Source organism: Panthera tigris, chromosome A2 (genome assembly GCF_018350195.1).
Source record: "Panthera tigris isolate Pti1 chromosome A2, P.tigris_Pti1_mat1.1, whole genome shotgun sequence".
NCBI lineage: Eukaryota > Metazoa > Chordata > Mammalia > Carnivora > Felidae > Panthera > Panthera tigris.
This window is the reverse complement of record NC_056661.1, coordinates 146553088-146572586: the sequence shown is the minus strand read 5'-3', so window position 1 is coordinate 146572586 and position 19499 is coordinate 146553088.

Sequence of the window (19499 nt, the reverse complement as noted above, 5' to 3'; positions counted from 1 at the left end):
TGAATGTTCTTGTATGACTTTTGGGGGGCACACATATTTCATTGCTTTCAGATGAATATCTGCATTGCTGGACCACAGAACAGGCTATGTTTAGGTTTTAAGCAGATACCGCCAAATTGTTTTCCAAAGTAATTGAGGAAATTCATAACTTCCGTCAGAAGTGTCTGAGAATTCAGGTCCCTCTACCCGTTCACAAGACTTGATTCTGCTGTTCTTTTCATGTTTGCCATCCTGGTGGGTAATAATGGTGTCTCAATGTGGTTCTAACTGCACTCTCCGGACGAATAATAATGTTGATGACCTTTTCATATGATCATTGGCCATCAGGATATCCTCTTTTGTAAAGTAGCTGTTAATTCTTTTACCCTTAAAAAAAAAATCAGATTCTTGGGGCACCTGGGTGGTTCAGTCGGTTGAGTGTCTGACTTTGGCTCAGGTCATAATCTCAGGGTTCGTGAGTTCAAACCCCACATCCAGCTCGCCGTTATCAGCACAGAGCCTGCTTTGGATCCTTTTCCCCCTCTCTCTCTCTGCCGTTCCCCTGCTTCTGCTCTCTTTCAAAAATAAATCAACATTAAAAAAAATCAGAGTCATTTTTTGTAATGTTTATTTTTGAAAGAGAGTGTTAGCAGAGGAGGGGCAGAGAGAGAGAGAGAGAGAGAGAGAACATCAAGCAGGCTCCTCACTGTCAGCAAAGAGCCCAACTCAGGGCTCAGTCCCATGAACCATGAGATCGTGACCTGAGCCGAAACCAAAAATCGGATGCTTAACCAACTGAGCCACCCAGAACCCAAAATCAGATTCTTTACTGGAGGTACTCTGAATATCTTCTTTTAGTCCATGGCTTCATGGCTTACCTATTCACCTTCTAAGAGATTTTTTTTGATGGCAAAAAACAAGGTCTTATTTTAATGTAGCCCACTGTATCACTCTGCTGTTTTATGGTTAGTATTCCCGTGTGCTGTTTGAGAAAGTTTTGCACATCCCCCAAGGTCATGAACAGTTGTTTGTTGCCCTTTGTTTTCTCCTAGAAACTTTGCTGTTTTATTTTTCACATTTCGATCTATGATCTACCAACTATTAATTTTTGTGTATGGTGCTAAGGCAGAGGACAAAGCTCATTTTTTCTCTATAGATATCTAATTGTTCCAGTACCACTTATTGAGAAAAGGCATCTTTTCCCCACTGATTTTCAGTGGAGCCTTTGTTGTAAATCTTGTGACTGAATATGTGTGGGTCTATTTCTGGATTCTCTATTCTGTCCCATTGATCTAATTGTCTCTCCTGCACCAAGAGCACACTGTCTTAATTGTTACAGCACTATGGTAACTCTCAAAAGCTCTTCTTCCACCTCTCCGTCAGGGTTTTACAATCTCTAGTGTAGCAGTCTCACACGTCTTTTGTTGAGTTTATTACTTGCCATTTGATATTTTTGATGCTACTGTAAATAGCTTTTTGTGTGTGTGTGGTAAGAAACATGTAACAAAATCTACTACCTTAAACATCTTCAAGGGTACAGGACATACCCTTGTATGTTAACTCCGTGCAGGTCGGGCAACAGATCTCTAGGACTTTTTCATCTCACACAACTGAACCTGTAAACTCATTGAACAGCACCCCGTTTCCCCCTCTCCCCAGCGCCCCCCACTTTCTACTTTCTGTTTCTATATATTTGACTACCCTGGGTTCCTCACCAGTGGAATCATACAGTATTTGTCCTTTTGTGACTAGCTTATTTTGCTTAGTATAATGCCCCCAAGTTCATCCATACTGTGGTGTATAACATTACAATAATATTAACAATATATATAATTGTATAACAATACAATAATATTCAAATGCATGTATATACCTCATTTTCTTTACCCATTCATCCAATAGACATTTAGGTACTTCCACATCTTGCCTATTGTGAACACTGCTGCAATGAACTTGGGTGTGAAAATATCTCTGATATCCTGTTTCCAGTTCTTTTGGATATATATACCGAGAAGTGGGATTGCTGGATCACATGGCAATTCTATTTTTAATTTTTTGAGGAACCTCCATACTGACTTCCATAACAGCTGTACCGTTTTACATTCCTTGTAAGTAGCATTGAAAAAATCTTATTGTCCAATTGTTTGTTGCTATAGCATCAAGAAATGCAACTGATATTTTTGTATACTGACCTTGTATACACTGATCCTTGCTAAATTCAGTTGCTAATTTCAATAGTTTGTAGGTTCTTTCGGATTGTTTATGCATACAATTATTACATCTGTGAATGAAGAGTTTTGCTTGCTCATTTTCAACATTTACGTCTTTTGTTTCTTTGCCTTGCCTTATGGAGCTAATGAAAACCTCCTGCACAGTATTGAGCAGGTGATAGTGTACATCATTATCCCTCCCTAAGTTTAAGGAGTCTCCCACCTCATGAGCCTTGCTGGGAAGCAGAGTCCACCTCCCCTCTAGAAGCCACAATGCCAGATGCTTCCTCTCTCAGCTTCTTTTGCAACCAGGGCATAAGGAACAGAAGGCGCACTCAGATAGGGTTCAGGAGAGAGGCTACCAAAGGGGCAGCCTGTAGTAATGTGGGCGGAGCTAAGGAGCCCATAAAGGGTCCAGGCAATCAGAGACCCACAACAGCAGGAAACTGGCCTGGAAGGGGCAAGGTGAGGAGGTGGTGGAATGCTGCCTGAGGCTGCCACGCGGGCAGAGCTAAATCCGAGAGAGATGCGCCTACAGCCACAACTGCTGTGCTCAAGTCAGAGGGAGTAACTAGGGGTAGAAATGCCCAGACTTCTCTTTCTGCTCGTCCTTCAGTCTCCTACTGGCGGCTGCCATTGGTCTAACCAAATGGAAACCTGATAGCAAGGGAGTCTATCAGGAGCACTGGAGCAGTCCCTGGGTATTCAACCCTGGGACAAGAAACTTCCAGAAAAGGGTGGAGCATAAATGGGGTGGGAAGAAGGGTGATGACAATAGCTGACACAGGCAGGAACGTATAGCCTAAGCTGACCCAATCAGATGCATCCTTCCCAGGCCATGAATCAGAAGCTGGTGATGCTAAGAAACACAGGGTAGCAAGAGGGATAGCAGCAGAGTCCAGAAGCAGGGATGCAGTGTCACTGGGGCAAGCTGAGACATCTGCCGCGACAATTCTGTGAGCTGCCTAATATCTGTTCAACAACTTCCTCTTCTGTCTAAGCTAGCCAGAATTAACTTAGTGGCAGCTAAGAACCTCGCTGAAGCACGTCCCAGTGATGGCAACTTATCTCCACGCCTAAAAGATCTTAAAAGCGTCACAACCTAGCACCTGATTCAGTCAACAAATATTTCCTGAGTACTCCCCATGATCCCAGCCTAGGCTGGACATGCGCTGAGATACCTCCAGTAGAACTCAGTGCAGTAAGCACACGTGGGGTGAGAAGTGGAAGCTGCATTTTAGGGACAGGGAAGGCCACAGGCTAAAAATGGAAATCTCGAACAGAAATTTCACTTAACATTTTTTTGAGATAGATTACATAATTTTACTAACGAATACATAAAATGTTTTTATATTGAAACAATCGTGCATCTTACGGAGTTGAACACAAAATTCACTGGGTCTCTCAAAACAAAGCATACGCCTTCAAAGAAATTCCAAGCATATAGTGGTCCGCTCTTTGATATAAAATGTCAGGAAAACCCATACTGGGCTCTCTGATCCCCGTGCCCATGAAGTGGAACATCAGATTGCTTTGGGGGCCTGGGGTCACTTTCAAAGTACTCTTGATATAAAGAAAGGTTGATTATAATCTAGGCATTAGGATTTAGATATGAGTGCTATGTCTGAAATGGAAGAGCATGACTGACTTTTATTAATATATTTTTAAATGTTTCTTTATTTTTGAGAGAGAGAGAGAGAGAGAGAGAGAGAGAGAGCGCTAGTGGGGGAGGGGCAGAGAGAGGGAGACAGAGGACTAGAGTGGGATCTGTGCTGACGGCAGAGAGCCTGACGCAGGGCTCAAACCCATGAGCTGTGAGATCATGACCTGAGCCAAAGTTGGACGCTTAACCAACTGAGCCTCCAAGGCGCCCCTATTAATGTATTTTAAAAGGTTTGGTGAGTGTCTCATGCCCTTAAATGCTGGTAGATGCTACCAGTTTGACAGTCCCCTTTGGTTGTTGCCTATGAGACAACCCTCACTTGGCCCCTGGATTAGTCGGGGTTCTCCAAACAGAATAGGATATATAAAGACTGATTACAAGGAATTGACTCACATGAGTATAGAGGCTAAGAAGTTCCAAGAACATAGTGGGCAAGCTGGAGACCCAGGAGAACTGATGGTGTAAGTTCAAGTCCAAAAGCCAGCAGGCTTGAGACCCAAGAAAGACAGTGTTCCGTGTAATTCTGAAGGCAGGAAAAGACCAGTGTCTTAGCTCAATCAGTCAGACAAGCAAGAGTTCCTTCTTAGCCTTTATGTTCTATTCAGGTCTTCAGGTGATTGGATGGGGCCCCCTACAGGAGGGAGGGCAGTCTGCTTGACTCAGCCAATGGATTCCAAAGTCAGTCTCACTCAGAAATACCCTCATCCTCACAAACACTCCTGGCATAAGGCTTGACCAAATGTCTGGGCACCCTGTGGCCCAGTCAAGGTGACACATAAACTTAGCCAAGACAGCACCATCCAGAAGTCCCAGTGGTCCCCTGGAGAGGCAGCAGGACCCACAGCTAGTGTAGGTTCCTTTCGACGCACTCACCAAGACCCCTCACGGGAGTGCTCTTTCTCCCCTGGTCACAAGAGGCCAAAGCTTCCATGAGGACTGTGGACTTCCATGACGGATTACCTTTCCACCATCAAGGTGCAGCCTAGGGGACCAACCTGTCCTGGTCTGCCTGTGGCTTTCCGGGTGATAGCACTGAAAGTCTCATGTCCTGGATTTCCTAGGGGACCAGGATGCCTGGCCACACTAATCCAGCCTCCCCTTGGAGTGGTGAGAAGCTTCAAACCTTCACACTCCATCTGAGCTAGGAATCTTCATTGTCTTCCTTCTTGGTCTAGGGAGGATGGGTGGGAACATTAAAGCTTGCTTTCGTTTGACTCGCACCAGGTTAATCACACGGTCTAAAGCCCAGCCATATAGAGAACAGAGAAGATGCTTTTAGTCCCATGTTTAGATCTAAGAAATTAGTTCTTAATCAAATGAGCACTATCAATGAGGCAATGTGCTCCCCAGCCCCTGCCCGTCCTCCTCAAGGACAGAGCTGGTGCAGGGCTTGCTGGGCTGGAAGTCACCTGGTCACTGTTCCCCAGGATCCTCTTGAGGGCTACTGATTCTTGGGATCTCTTTTGTGTTTCTGAAAACGCTCTCACACTGGCATCTGCTTTATGGATTCTTTCCAACCAAATGCAGTCCTGAACAGGAGTTGAGTTTTGATATCCTCATCAAAGAGTACTTAGTCTGTGCAAAGGAGCTTCAGGGCCATGCAGTGTGAATCAGAAAAAAACTTGCCCCCTGACCTCCCTGGGAGTTCCCCCCAACCCCCAAGCCAATAATACTACCAGAAACACACAGACGGGGCTCTGAACAAAGATGGGAAACGAGAGTGAGAGAGAGTGAGAGACAGAGCAAGGTGATGGGTTTTTTTTTCCCTTTCTCTCCTCAGACAATTCGGGGCCATTATGTTATTGCTGTTGGTTTTCATGTTTTCACAAATGGGACGTTGCCTGCTTGCGCTCAGAGGCTCTCTCAGCAATGGGAAAACAGAACCTCTGTTTCTGGCAGAAATGACCTGGCCTCACATAGGTCTGGTAAGCCCACAGGGATGAGCTTAGGGGAGCTGGGGGTATGACCTGAGAGGAGATCCCCATGTTCTGCTGAGATAGGACAGCACCTCCCTCCTGCCCCTGACCTTTGCCACACTTCGGGGGTGATAAAACTGATTATTAATTATTGTTATTGTTGTCACAGGGAAGACATGTACATGAGACTCAAGTCAAGAAGCACAAAAGGGCCTCCACCCTATTCACGTTCCCGACCATCAGCTCCCTTCCCCGGAGGCAGACACCGCCCCTGTCTATCTCGTCCTTGTCCAGAAACAGCCCACATGTACTTTGTGCTGCACTTATGCAGTTTGATGTTTTCAGGAGACACTGGCTCGAACTCAGGAAACAGGGCTGTAAGGATCCAAAGCTGGTTTGGGTACGTGTCAGAGCTCCAGAAGCAGGGGTTTTGAGGGCAACGGGGGGTATTTTCTCAAAGGAAAGATAGTGCCACGTGAGAAGAGAGATAAGCAAGAGCAGGAAGGAAAGGAAGAGAGGCTGTCCTGTATCAGAGTGCACATCTCCCCACTCTTCCCAGTCCGAGGTCCAAGTTACAAGCACTCTGCTGCTCCTCGGGGCTCCGCCTCGACTTGGCTAGTGGTTCCTGGAAGCCATCCTTCTGTGGGCTCAGACCGGGACCTCCTCTCCCGCATCCAGGGCTCTCCCACCACGGGGCCGGGTGGTTCCTGGAAGCCATCCTTCCGTGGGCTCAGACCGGGACCTCCTCTCCCGCATCCAGGGCTCTCCCACCACGGGGCCGGAGCGCTCACTAGTTTCCACCACGCTCCTGGAAACCTTGGGATTGCCTGCAAGTTACCTCTTTTTCTTTAAAAAAAAAAAAAATTATTGGATAGACTAGACTCTCTTCCCACACAGTTACATTGAAAGGTTCACTCTGCCTTCTGGAACCAAGATGACAGCGTGCATGGGCAGGCTGGAGGTGGAAGGGAGATACAAAATGAAGCCAACTGTCCAATCATGGATTTGTGAGAGCAAGGGGACGTTTGGGGGACAAGGTCAGTGGGAGAGGCAGCTGCTTGGCCCTTGTCACGGGAAGGATGGGCTTGCAAGACAGGGCACGAGAGGCGCACGTGGTGGGTGGGCTGCTTCAGACCAGCCCTGCCCTGCTGTCAGCCCCGGGTAGCCTCCTAGCAAACACCTAGAGGCAGCCACTAAAGGCAGTCTTGCTCCCAACTCTACTTCCCAAGGGCTCCCCAGGGAGGAACGAGAGTTTTAGGAGGAGGCCACGCCACAGAGTCCGGGTCTCCTGGGCCTTCACACTAAATGCAAGAGCTTCACCGTTCTGGGCACGGAGCAGGAGTCCAGACCATAGGAGGCCGGTCCCTGCCCTTCAGAGGTCCCAGTATAACTTGACCAGACCACAAGCGGGGTGAGAGTCAAACAGATGACTTACCCACACTTTGATGGCAGCAGAAAGAAATGCTACAAGACAGTCCATGATTCATTGCTCAATGGGGCAGTAAAAGTGTAATTGCCACAGGGGCTCCATGGACGGAGCAAAGAGCACAGGGTTTCCAGAGGAGTTGGGACTTGAGCTGCGCCTCGGAGGGTGGTAAGTTGCAAACAGGAGAGAGAAAGTGATTCAGCCCCGTCAGAGAGAGTCAGAAGTCACCCCTGAGCTCAGGGGACCTGTTCCCTGTCCACCCACGGACACTCAGGCCCTGATACCTGGGAGAAGTCAAGACCCTGCCCAAGGTCAACAGCCGAGGCAAGTCAGGTTGTACGACTTCCAGTTCTTGTGTTGGCCCCAATTACGCCTCCCAGAGCCTTTCTCTCTCCCTTTCACACGTCACGCCCTGTCACGTACGCTCTGCAGGAGCCCGAGAAACAGTGGCAGGCAGGCCGCCATCCTGGAGGCGGTGGCAGGAGAGAGTGTCAGCAAAGCCCTACTATGAGTGTCTGCTCCTCTCTGCCTTCTGCTGGCACCTCAGCCCCGCATCTTCTCACTTGCCGGCAGCTAAGTGGCACAAACTGCTTTTGCTGCTCTTTTTTTTCCCCTTCTTGTGTCCCCTCACTTTCAGGGAGAAAGAAAGAGCTAAAGACACAGAAGAAAATTGCCACTAATGTTCCCTCCTCTCCCTCCATTAGAGTTAGCGCTTATAAATATTGAAGAGCTAAGCTCCGCCAACCCCTGTGAGTACCATTGTCTGGTGGCTGTTCCCTCCCCCTCCTCGTCTCCCAGGGCAACCCTCCTGGGAGGTGGAGGAGGGACGGGAGGGACCCACTCTGGGAAAGCCAGGGAGGCCTGCTGGAGCTGCCCTGCCCCGTGAGCTGGGCCACACATGGGGGCCCGAAGGTCTCCTCCTACTGGGGCAGCTGCGAGCCTGGAGGAGGAGTGGTGGAGAAAGGCTGCAGAGAAGACGAGGACAGGGTCAGGGAGCTGGGGTTCTCCAGAGGATGCTGGGAAACAGGTTACTAAAATCAAACGGCCCTGGTAGAAAGAAAAAAACAAAACTCACTCAAAGGCACCCACCCCTCCAACGGGCTCCTAGGCCAGATCCTGAGCTGAGAGGTAGGACTTAGGAGGTGCTGGTGAGCTCTGGAACACCCAGTAATGGGGGCTCCCACCTGTCTTACTCATAGACCCCGACAGGGAGGCCAGAGAAGGAGGGACCCTGCTAGTAGAGAAGGGATGGGGGTGAGCAGGCTCCTGGAAGTGAGACCCAGGCAGCCCCCACATGCCTCTCTCCAGTGGACAGAACTTCCCAGTCCTTCATTCTTGCAGCCAGGATTTCCTGCTCCAAACACACAATACCCTTCCCAGGCCCTCTCCTGGGGTGCTCCCAAGCCTGGCTGTGGGCCCTCCGGACGGTAGCGCATCCTTTGAGGGCAGGTGTGGGGCTGTCAGGAGATGTTCTGTACACTAATAAATCAGGGGGCCCGGCCAAGGCTTGTGCCCACATTAGCTTAGCATGGATTACCATATAAATTGGATTTTACTGCCATTTCCAGTTTCCCCTTCCTAATTTACCTTTTCTACTTCCTTCTGCCCTAGTGAACCTCTCTCTGGAAAGTCTTCTGTTTCCACGGGGAGAGAAACCCTTTCTGTCTGGACTCCAGGCCCTCTGGGTCTGCCCCAGCCGGCCAGAAATCTTCTTTTCCCACCCATCTGATCAAATATGGTGCCGTCTCTGGATTGTGCCTACAGACTGGCTCTGAGTTAGCCTGATCTGTCATTCTCGAGGCCTTTGTATTTTCTAAAGTACATCTGCAGCCTGTTTTGGCCTTGCCCAGCTTTCCAGCTCAGATAGTGTTCTGGAAGCAAACCACAGGGGCAGGTTTCCTTGACTTAGGAACGATCAGTGGGCAGAAGGATTTTTGCCACCCTTATCACCTCAGCCTCTCCAGCACTAAGCTGTCTCATTGCAGCAACTAGCTACAGACCATCTCTGCTCCGAGTGGCAAATCGCGAGTGGAGACTGGCCCCAAAAGAAAAATGAACAAGAAATGCAATATAATGAATGCAGGGCTCTGATGATTCCCGTTCAACGCCTTGTCTTTTTCCAGGCTGCCAGGGACTTTTGTCTTCTCACCAAAAGATTGAAAACTGTCACTCCGACTAAGGCCCACAGTTCGACTCATAGAACAAGCAAGGAGAGGCCTGGCCCATCGCCCACCATCTATCTACCCCTTTCCGATTCCATCAGCTATAAGATGCTGAACGGGAGTCGGGGGAATTCCCACGGAGGGAACTTCAGCCCCGATCAAAAGAACGTCGGGCTCCCAAACCAGTAGCTTTTTATCTTGTTCACTATTTGACAGCCAAATCAATCCTCCTTTTTTTTTTTTTTTTTTTGCAACAGTTTTTGTTCTCACTCTGATCAGCTCACAGCTGGTGGAGAGAGATGTTTTTCTCCTAAGGCCACTTCCACACTCTTAATTTGCGTTTCTTAGGAAAAGGAGGAGAGGACCCTAACTGCTTGTGGTCATTCTGTCTTGGCTTCAGGATTTCTGCTGGTCTGGTCCCAGGGAAGCCACTAACAAAAAGATCTCTAGAAACTGAACAGTTAATATGCTCCGTGAGAGATTCACCTTAAAACAATGCAGGCAAAGAAAGGAACTGGAGAGAAGAAACGTTAACTAAGTGTGTAGCACGTGCAAAGTATTGGGGGAGGCAATTAACATATAATAGGAATATCATTTATTAACATGTCAGCTTACCACCTCTTGCCCCACCGCCCCTGGCCATCCAGACTTGCTTCTGCTTATGCTCCCAGCCCTAGCCCTCTGCATACTCATAAGCGGAGACATTTCCAGCAAGATTCGGGGGTCTTCTGATGTAATTGGGAGCGTGGGTAAGTAGAAAAAAAAGAGGCTAGAGGCAGGGAGTAACAGGAGGGTTTGGCCAGAAAGGCTAAGACCATACACATAACTTTAAAAACAACAACTAAAACAGACTAAGAAAGCCAGAGAGAAAAAAGTCAAAAGGTACATGGCTTAAGAGAAGGTTTGGGGGGGTGCCTGGGTGGCTCAGCCAGTTAAGTGTCTGATGTCAGCTCAGGTCATGATCTTGTGGTTCACAAGTTCAAGCCCCACATCAGGCTTTGGATTCTGTGTCTCCCTCTCTCTCTACCCCTCCTCTGGCTCCCACTCTGTCTCTCTCTCACTCTCAAAAATAAATAAACACTAAAAAAAAAAATTTAAAGAAAAGAAGATTTGGGAGATTAGCATGTAGCCTCTGGAAAAGTACAGATAGAAGAGAAGAGGCAAATGAGGAAGAGCTCTCAAGAGTTACTATGGGCTTGGGCTTGTATTCTCTTTAACGTTCCTCAAGGGGTGCCTGTGAAGTTTGGAATTCCTTTTAAACTGCCCTTTGGCTTATGTTTGTCTATACTTCTTTAAATGCAATTCTATACAAAGACTGGGCTCTGAGGGTTCACAAGATTTATTCAGGTTACATATCAAGACCCCTTTTGAACCTATGGCACAAAATTTCACTGCACCTCAAATCACAAACTGTATCTTAGACTCAAAACAAGAGCGGCGAGGACAACTTCTCCCAGGCTACTCAGTTACTGGAGTCACCCTGAAAAGGGAGGGAGCGGGTCGAGTATTAGAGCGGCAGAGTATTGCCTTGAATGGGTCTAGACCGATCGGGCATTGACATTCTCTCACTGCTCAAAAATGATTTGAGTATCTTAGGAAAGTCGGTTTATTAGGGTTGGGATAAAGAGGAATGTCTCAGCTTTGTAAGACCTTTTTTTCTCTCTCTCTTTTTTCTTTCTTCCCCCCCCCCCTTTTTTTTGGCATTTTGATTCAGTGATCTCACATAATGCCACATGAAACATCCTTTTCCAAATCCTCCATTCTCCTGCAAATTGCAATGCTGGCTTGCTCATCACCTCCCTGATTTCTCTGACGTTGAGGTTACAGTGAATGAGCCATATGGGGCCTTAGGATTTATTTTGGGTGCAGATACTGTTATCCCTTAAGGAGATGAAGACACAGTATTGTCTTTCGAGTTACTCTTGGTACCTAATTCTTTAAAATAAAATTGTAGCATCTGACTCTTTTGAATCCAGGACAGCCAAGATAATTGTGAATTTAAAACAATTCTAGCTATTTTATACAAAATGAAAGAAAAGAACTTCTCTTTTACCTCATGTTGCCCCATCTTATTTTGTCCCACCATTTTTTATGGAAAATAGTCACCCATAATGCAAAGATGATACATTTTTACAGTGAACACAATACACCCACTAACTAAATTCGTCCATTAACGTTTTACTAGACTTGCACTGTCATGTTTCTCTGTCCATCTATCCATCCATCAACCCATCTTATTTTTTTTATTTTACCATTTATCTTTATTTTTTATTGAAGTATAATTGACATGTAAGAATGTGTAAGTTTAAGGTGTAGAACATATTGATGCATCTATATATTACAACCTGATTACCCCACTGGCATTAGCTAGCCACTGCTATCACTTCACATAATTATCATTTCTTTTTTGTGGTGAGAACAGTTAAGACCTATCTCTTAGCAACTTTGAAGTTTATAACACAGTATCGTTGACGGTCATCACATTAAATCTCCAGGACTGGTTTATCTACCGGTTCCCAGTGTACCCCTTCGAACAACAGATGCCCAGCTCCTCCGTGCCCAGCCTCTGGTAGCCATCATTCTATTTACTGTTTGTATGACTTCAGCTTTTTCGTATTCCACGTATAAGTGACATCCTATAGTATTGGTTTTTAACTTATCTCAACATAAGGTCCTCAAGAATTTCCTTCCTTCCCATGGTTGAATAATATTCTGTGGCATGTACACATCACATTCTCTTTATCCATCCAGTGATAGGCAGTTGGCTTGTTTCCATATCTTGACTGTTGTCAATAATGGTACATTGAACATGGGAATACAGATATCGGTTTGATATCCCGGTTTCATTTCCTTTGGATAAATACCCACTGGTAGAATTGTTGGATCATACACTAATTCCGTTTTTTAATTTTTTGAGGAAATTCCATACTGTTTTCCATAGTGGCTAAACTAACGTACCTTCCACCAACGGAGATCCGAGGAGCCAAGAATGCCCAAGGGAGAAAGGAGGGTCTGACGGGAAAACTGGAGAGCCACATGCAGAAAGATGAAGTTGGACCCCTAGCTCAGACCACTCCCAAAAATTAACTTGAAATCGATTAAAAACTTAAACATAAGACCTGATGCTATAAATCTTATTTTGCACGAGGAACCACAGAATAAATTCTCTAAGTTACCTTATTTGTGGTGCATTGCACATGTCAGTACAATTCTCCCTAAATACCTCAACATGGGTGTCATTAACTAGATGTAAGGATTTGTTACAGATTTCTTTTATTTTTAGATAAAATTTATACACAATGAAATGCACAAATCTTAGGTGTACTTCTGCTAAGCTGGGATAAGTGAGTGCATTATTTGTTGTAACTTAAATCTTCATCAATACATAGTAGAATTTTGCCATCACCCCAGAAAATTTTCCAATGCCCTTGCTCATCAATTCCATCACTCCTGCTCTCCAGAGCAACAGCCATTATGAATTTTTGCTGCCATAGATCAACTTAGTTAGTCTATTCTACTTCATAGAAATGGAACCATACAGTATACTCCATCCCATTTTACTTGCAAAATAAAGTAACCTCTAGCCCCCTGCAGTAGAGCAAATACTCGGGCATTTTCTCCTCACATGGTTTTAGAAAACAGGGGAGTCTGCTTGTTCCCCATAAAGACCAGAGTTCTGTGGGTCATCAGTCCTCATGTTGGATGTATGCTACCTATAGGCTCGAGTGGGTTAGCTGAACCGTCCAGAACAGGCAAAGCCAGTGAAAACATAGGATATCTGTGGTTTTAATGGGCTCTGTGATGGGTTCCTGTAGCCTTCCACTCATTTGTAGGAAATATTTCAGGAAGCTTCATTAGCATCGAGATCTTCCCGAGCTTCAAGGGACTACGTGGTCTTGCTCAAGGTTGGAAGTCAGGGTGCACAAAACACTTGGCATCATATAAACCCAGCCTGGGTCCTCATTTGCTTCATCCCTTTGACCCAGAGGGTTGCAGGCATCACATCTTGGGTTCTTGGTCCTGGAATCAGCACTGCGAGGGCCCTGCGGACCTTGCCACAGGGGAGAAACGTCTTGTTTTCCTTGTGCTCTCTACAGGAGGGAGCAGCCAAAGGAAGGAGCTGTCTGCATTGCCTGTGGTGTAAGACCACCCACCAGCACAGAATAGGAAGCCGAGGGAAGTAAACAAACCGAATTCTGAAATGCGTTCATCAGTGCAATCTGTCCTCTGAACGCTTTTGCATCGAGGGATGGTTGAGACGCAACCAAGCGGAAGGACCTAATCAGCTGGCCTCAATGACAGCATTAAGGAGGGGAGGAGAGGCATCCAGACTGCAGTATCACCCCCTCCCCCAGACTCAGCAGGGCAGGATGCTGTGCCTCCAGTGCAGTGGGCTATCTGCTTTAGACAGTCACATTGCTTCCCTGCACATGGGAGGTTTTCCCTCATCACTACTGCCCTGAGTGCAGGCACTGTGCTCCTACGTGCCTAGTGCTGAACCCAGGGGTGGCGCAAATGGGAATCACGGTGGTGTTGGTGGTGGTGGTGATGTAAAGGGAGGATTCTTTGGAAGCTCCTATGCCCATATCTCAGGGGTGGGTGAGACTGGGCACTAACAGAATTCCGCAGAGCCGACCGAGAGAACAGTCAATGTTAGTCCACATGGTCAATGGAATGGGGGAGGAAGAGGGGTTGCCTCTCCTTCGCAAGGCTAATTGAAACTAGCCTGATGTTCATAAACGTTAAGACCCAGATCCTGCCTTGATAGGGCCGCAGCTGCAGAGACTGCTAAAGAGAGGAGTCCACAGGTTCAGAGTTTCTGGTTTGGACCTAATAAGAATGATAATGGTGGTAATTAGAGACCAATCGATTATCAAGGATGAATTGAGAAGTGTCATAGGTTGGTACGCATTAAAGCTTGAGGACCATGTGTTCTGGAAGCATGAACCAGATTGTGCAATCCCCAGCTTCTCAGGATGGGGTGGTGAGGCTCGAAGTTCTGCACACACAGCCAGCAAGGGAAACCAATCTGCAGCAGGTGGCCATTGAGGAAGGACCAACAACTTTACCGGGAAGCTGAGGGCCAGCCAGTGGGAAAGCATGAAAGAGTTTTTTCCTATGTCCTCCTGACTATAAATTCCCAATGTCGAGCCTTAGTTCTCCTTGGATGCTTCAAAAACTATGTAATGACCTTGTACCTTGTACCAGAAAGGACCCTGTCCTTGGAGCTCATAATCTAACTCAGGGACAATCCTTTACCCCCTTTCTGCTTCCCTGTCAGCTTTACTTCTCCTCCCTTTTTTGACACCAGTGCAGGAAAGAGAAGGGGCCTGAGTATTTAAAAACTGAAGCAAAGGCGGGGCCCCCGGGTGGCTCAGTCGGGTGAGCGTCCGACTCTTGGTTTTGGCTCAGGTCATGATCTCACAGTTCGTGAGTTCGAGCCCTGCATCGGGCTCTGCGCCGACAGCCCAAAGCCTGCTTGAGATTCCTCTCTCCCTCTCTCTGCCCTCTCCGGCTTGCTCTCTCTCTCTCTCTCTCTCTCTCTCTCAAACAATAAATAAATAAACATAAAAACTAAGGCAAAGGAAGGAGAGAAGTGAGTGAGCATTACCCTGCCTCCTACTGTCTAGATGTATAATAAAAGCACACACACGGTTACTATCCTCAGGACCTTCTTATCAAGTGGCAGGCTAAGAGACAAACTGGATGACTCAAAAGTTGCAGATGAGGCATCTGACGCGGGGACTAAGGGACAGTTCCAAGTTCCAGTGCCAAATACCACAGCCAAGAACTGATTCCAGCATTCCACAGCTACACTGAAATTAAAAACCCTCTAGAAGAAACCGCCTTGAGGACTGCCCACTATTAGCCCACCTGTTAACACCTTTGTTCTCCTGAGACCCAGTCTGGGTCCACCTGCCCCTATCGCACACTCTTTCCCTTCCCCAGGCTTGGCCAGGCTCTCCTCCCTCCCAGGCGACCTCTTCACCAGGACCGGGGAGAGCGTGGAGAACTCCCCACACTTGTGCTTCCAGATGGTTCTATTTATATAGCTCCTGACTTCTGGCCTTCCCAGCCCTGGGCCAGCTGTCTGATTATCCTGGTGGCGTCCTGACCATCCATGCGTGGGTCACCAGGGGGCACAGCCACATGACTCAAGGGCAGAGTCACGGGCCAGGGGCCAAGGCAGGGCTCGGCCCCACTGTGCCCACACAGGGTCTGCTGCATCAGCTCGCGAGTGCCGGTCCCAGATGGCGCAGCCAGGCCTGCCTTCTCGGGAGCCTCACGGCCTGACCATTAAATGGCCTGTTGTGCTTATACTGTCACCCACCCCGTCTACCTGTTTGTCTCCCTGTCGCTATTTCATGCTCCCTGAGCATTCACAGAGGCAGGGGCGACTCTAAGCAAGGTCCCCCTGCCCTCCCGGCAGCTGCAGTTCAAAGCACCTTTTCTTCTTTGACAATTTAAAGAGCAAGAACTGTCATATCCCAAGTTTCTGTGCTCAGTGAAGCATTGCCAATTAAGTCTCCAGGGAGACTGCATCTTTGGGGAGCCACTCACGAGAGGGCTGAGTCTCCAGGGCTGGAAACAAGGGGCCCCCACTGGGGGTGCTGAGGGGCCAGCTCCGAAGAAGGGGTGCCGAACAAGCTGATGCTTCCTCTTGGAAGCCTGGGATTCCTTTCTAGAAGCCTGGGCTAATGTACAACTTCCCCTTCTTCCAGACATTTGAACGCCTAACCAACCACCTCCTTCCTGACCATACACACGTACACACACCCAAGCACATATGTGCACACACATGTGCACCACAGGGATGCACACAAATGCAAGGTGGCTTGCACCTACACACACACACACACACACACACACACACACACACACGAGTCTCCACTATCCAAGCAGGCGCGATTACCCTCAGTCATGCTTTCCTACCTGAGACAGTTCAAAATGAAACAATTGCCTGATAAAAAAAAAAAACTACAAAAATAACAATTTTGCAGCGTGTGACCATGTCTGAGTTATACAGACTATGTCTATTAGCTCATGCATGTCACTGTCATCGGTCTGACAGAGGGTGCACCTGAAGGGCCCTGACAGTGCTTGTCACTGGGGAGCTCAGTGCCTGTGCAAACCACCTCGCAATTGTTCTAATAAAACAAACGTGAATCCATTTCTAAAAAGAGTATCCCCTAAATCACGCTAATTGGAGTTTAAGGGAGCGATTGGATTTTGTGGAGAGTGCTTTACTTCATATAAGAGCGGTTTCAAACCCCTGAGTACACATTGGCTCTGGGATATGGTGGGAGGGAGCAAGTGTGCTGGGAGGTGTGGGGGGAAGCCGTCCTGGGACAGGAAGGTGCTCTAGGAGGTCGCTAAGGGCTTTTCTTCCTGCAGGTGAAGACAGGATTTCCGGGGGGCCAACAGTTTGGGGAACCACAGCAGCAGACCCAGAGGGACCCTCAGAAATAAGTTCTTCCAACCAACCCACATACAGAGGAGGACGCCCAAGCCTGAGAGGCGAGAATCTGAGGAAGGATATGAGCCACCTAGTATAAGGGATGGGACCAGGACCGGCCTCAGACTCCCTACTGGTCCTGCGTCCCCCGCAGCACACAGGTACGGCACGGTACAGCTCTGCCCCAGCGAAACACATGTGACAGAAGCCTCCCTCAGCTTGACAAGTGGAAAAGGCAGATTAGTTGTATCTCCAACCCCAGGACAACGGATAGGCTCCTCTGCTCCCCTCTGGACACAGGGTCCTGACGGTCTCTTCTGCACATCCTGTGGGTCGCCGGGAAATCTATCTCCATAGCCAGGACAGCCAGTGGGAGTGACCCATAAGAAAGCAGGGAGACAGAGTCCCTGACTACCTGGAACCCAGTCCTCTGCACGCGGGCCTCCCCCGCCCCCACACACCGCTGCTGCCACTATCCACTCCCTGCCCGACCGTGTGCTCCTCAAGGGCAGGGACCGTGCAAACTCTGTGCTAACTCCAGAGCCCAACTGGAGAATTCTACACGCAGGTGCGGGGCATAAATTAAATCAAACTGGACTGGATTAGCCGGTCAACGGTAGCTGGCTTTGCGGTGACTTGGACACATCAGGGACAGCAGCGGGACCTGGAAGAGGAGGGGCAGGCCCCTCGCCAGGCTGCAAGGACCGACAAACAGGTCAGAGAGCTGACTTAACGGTGGGGCCGTGGCCTCACTTGAGGAACAGTGTCAGTTCAGAGGAAATGCCCTTTAAATTGCGCACAGGAATTTACAGGACGCCTCTTTGCCCACATGTAGTTTAGAAGCGGGATTTCCAAAACGAGACGAAAGCCTTGGTTGGAGAGTGACGTGGCCTAAGCCAACTAAATGCAAGGCCAACAATGCAGGTCTTGAGGAAGCACAAAAACTGAGAAATACTGGGGTCACAGGGACCCGGGGAGTCTTGCGATCGGGCCGGGCCCCTTCAGATGAGGAGGCCGTTGGCTGGAGAAGGGAGGCAGGCATGGAGTGAGTCACCCATGGGCAGGAGCCCCGTCTCTTGCCTCCGGCCTCGGCGGCTGCTTCCCCACTCTACTCTGCTGCAGCGGGAGGACACCACTGACCTCCAGAACCCAGGGCTCGGGGACAGAGCTGCGGAGACTCCCCGGGGCCAGAGCCGAATGGCCCTTCACAACCCCACAGAACTTGAGTAGTTAAACAACAGAATCCAAGCCAGACCTCAGAAGACACCAGAGGGCACCCGAAAGGCCCAGATCCTTCTTTTCTCCCCACTGCCTCCTCCTGGATTCCTCCAACCCATGGCCATGCTCCCCACTCATCGAGCCAGAGGAAGAGCAGAGAGGAAAACACACAAGCACAGGGACAGACTGAGCAAGCAGGTGGCACGGGACAAAGCAAGAGCTCCTTCCAAAGAGGCTATTCCAGCAGCAAGGGTTGCCAGCGCTGTGCCAAGGACTGAGGGTACAGTGGGGAGAACAAGACAGAGGCCTTACACTGGAAACTTGGCCGTCAGGGCACCTCACTCCTGCTCCCTCCTCCCGTCCCACCTCAAGAGGGGGACGGGTGTTCTTCCACAGGGTATGGCCCCCAGGGGCAGGGTGGCGGGGCAGGGGACATGCAGCACCACCTTCCTTCAGATACGGCCACCGACCCCCCACTCTGGTCCATGTGGCTCTGTCCACACCCGCTGGACTCCGGGATCACAGTGGGCAACAAGAGCGTCCACCGAGGGCCGAAGGGCCCGACCAGCTACACGTTCCCCAGAGCTTCCCAGACAAGGGAACAGATGGCACTCCAAGTGGAGGGGCCCGTGAGGCGGGTTAGACATTGTCAGGACACCTCACCTGTCCGTGATCACAGGATCAGCAGGGGCCAGGTGTGGCGGCGGCTTTCTCGCCCTTCCACCTCCCCTCCTGCTCTCACGGGATGCAGCTAAGTGTGGTAGACACATCGCAGAACTTGAAAGTCTGTGGACGCGAGTTCCAATTCCAGCTCTACCCCCTACCAGCTGGGTGGCCTTGGGCAAGGACCCTAAACTCCTTACACCTCCCGGTATCTATCTCTATCTGTACAAGGAAGATAACACCTCCTCTCTCGGGCTCCTTGTGGGGATGAAGGGAACCAGCAGAACACACGTGCAGGTGAGCTCTGGCCCCTGAAAAGTGCTCAGTGAGGGCTTCCTTGCCTTTCTGCTTCCTTCCATGACCCCTGGAGGGCTTGGTACTCCTCTCAGGAGCCCCTTTCCCAGCCTCAGATGTAGTGAGGAAGGGGGGAGGCAGCAAACAATAACATTTATGTAAAGTTTACAAGCCAGACGCCATGCTCAGTGGTTTATGAGGATCTCCCACAACTCTGTGGACACAGCTTGTAAATGGCGGAGCTGTCTCTGTGGTCAACCATTAGTAAGAGGAGGACCGTGGTGAAGAAACCGTGCACAAGGAGAGAGCGGAGCATTCGGAAGAGGATTCGGGCTGCTTGGTGCATCTAGTCCTGCGTGTGAGGTGGGGGACAGTGAGGCTCGCTCTGGTCACCTCTGTCCCTCCAGGAGCCGGGCTGTGATTAAGCATGTTTGATGAGGGCTGTTTGTTCCGGAAATCACCTAATGAGCTACAAGGCCGTTATCTAGCACCAAAGCAGTATTATCATAAAT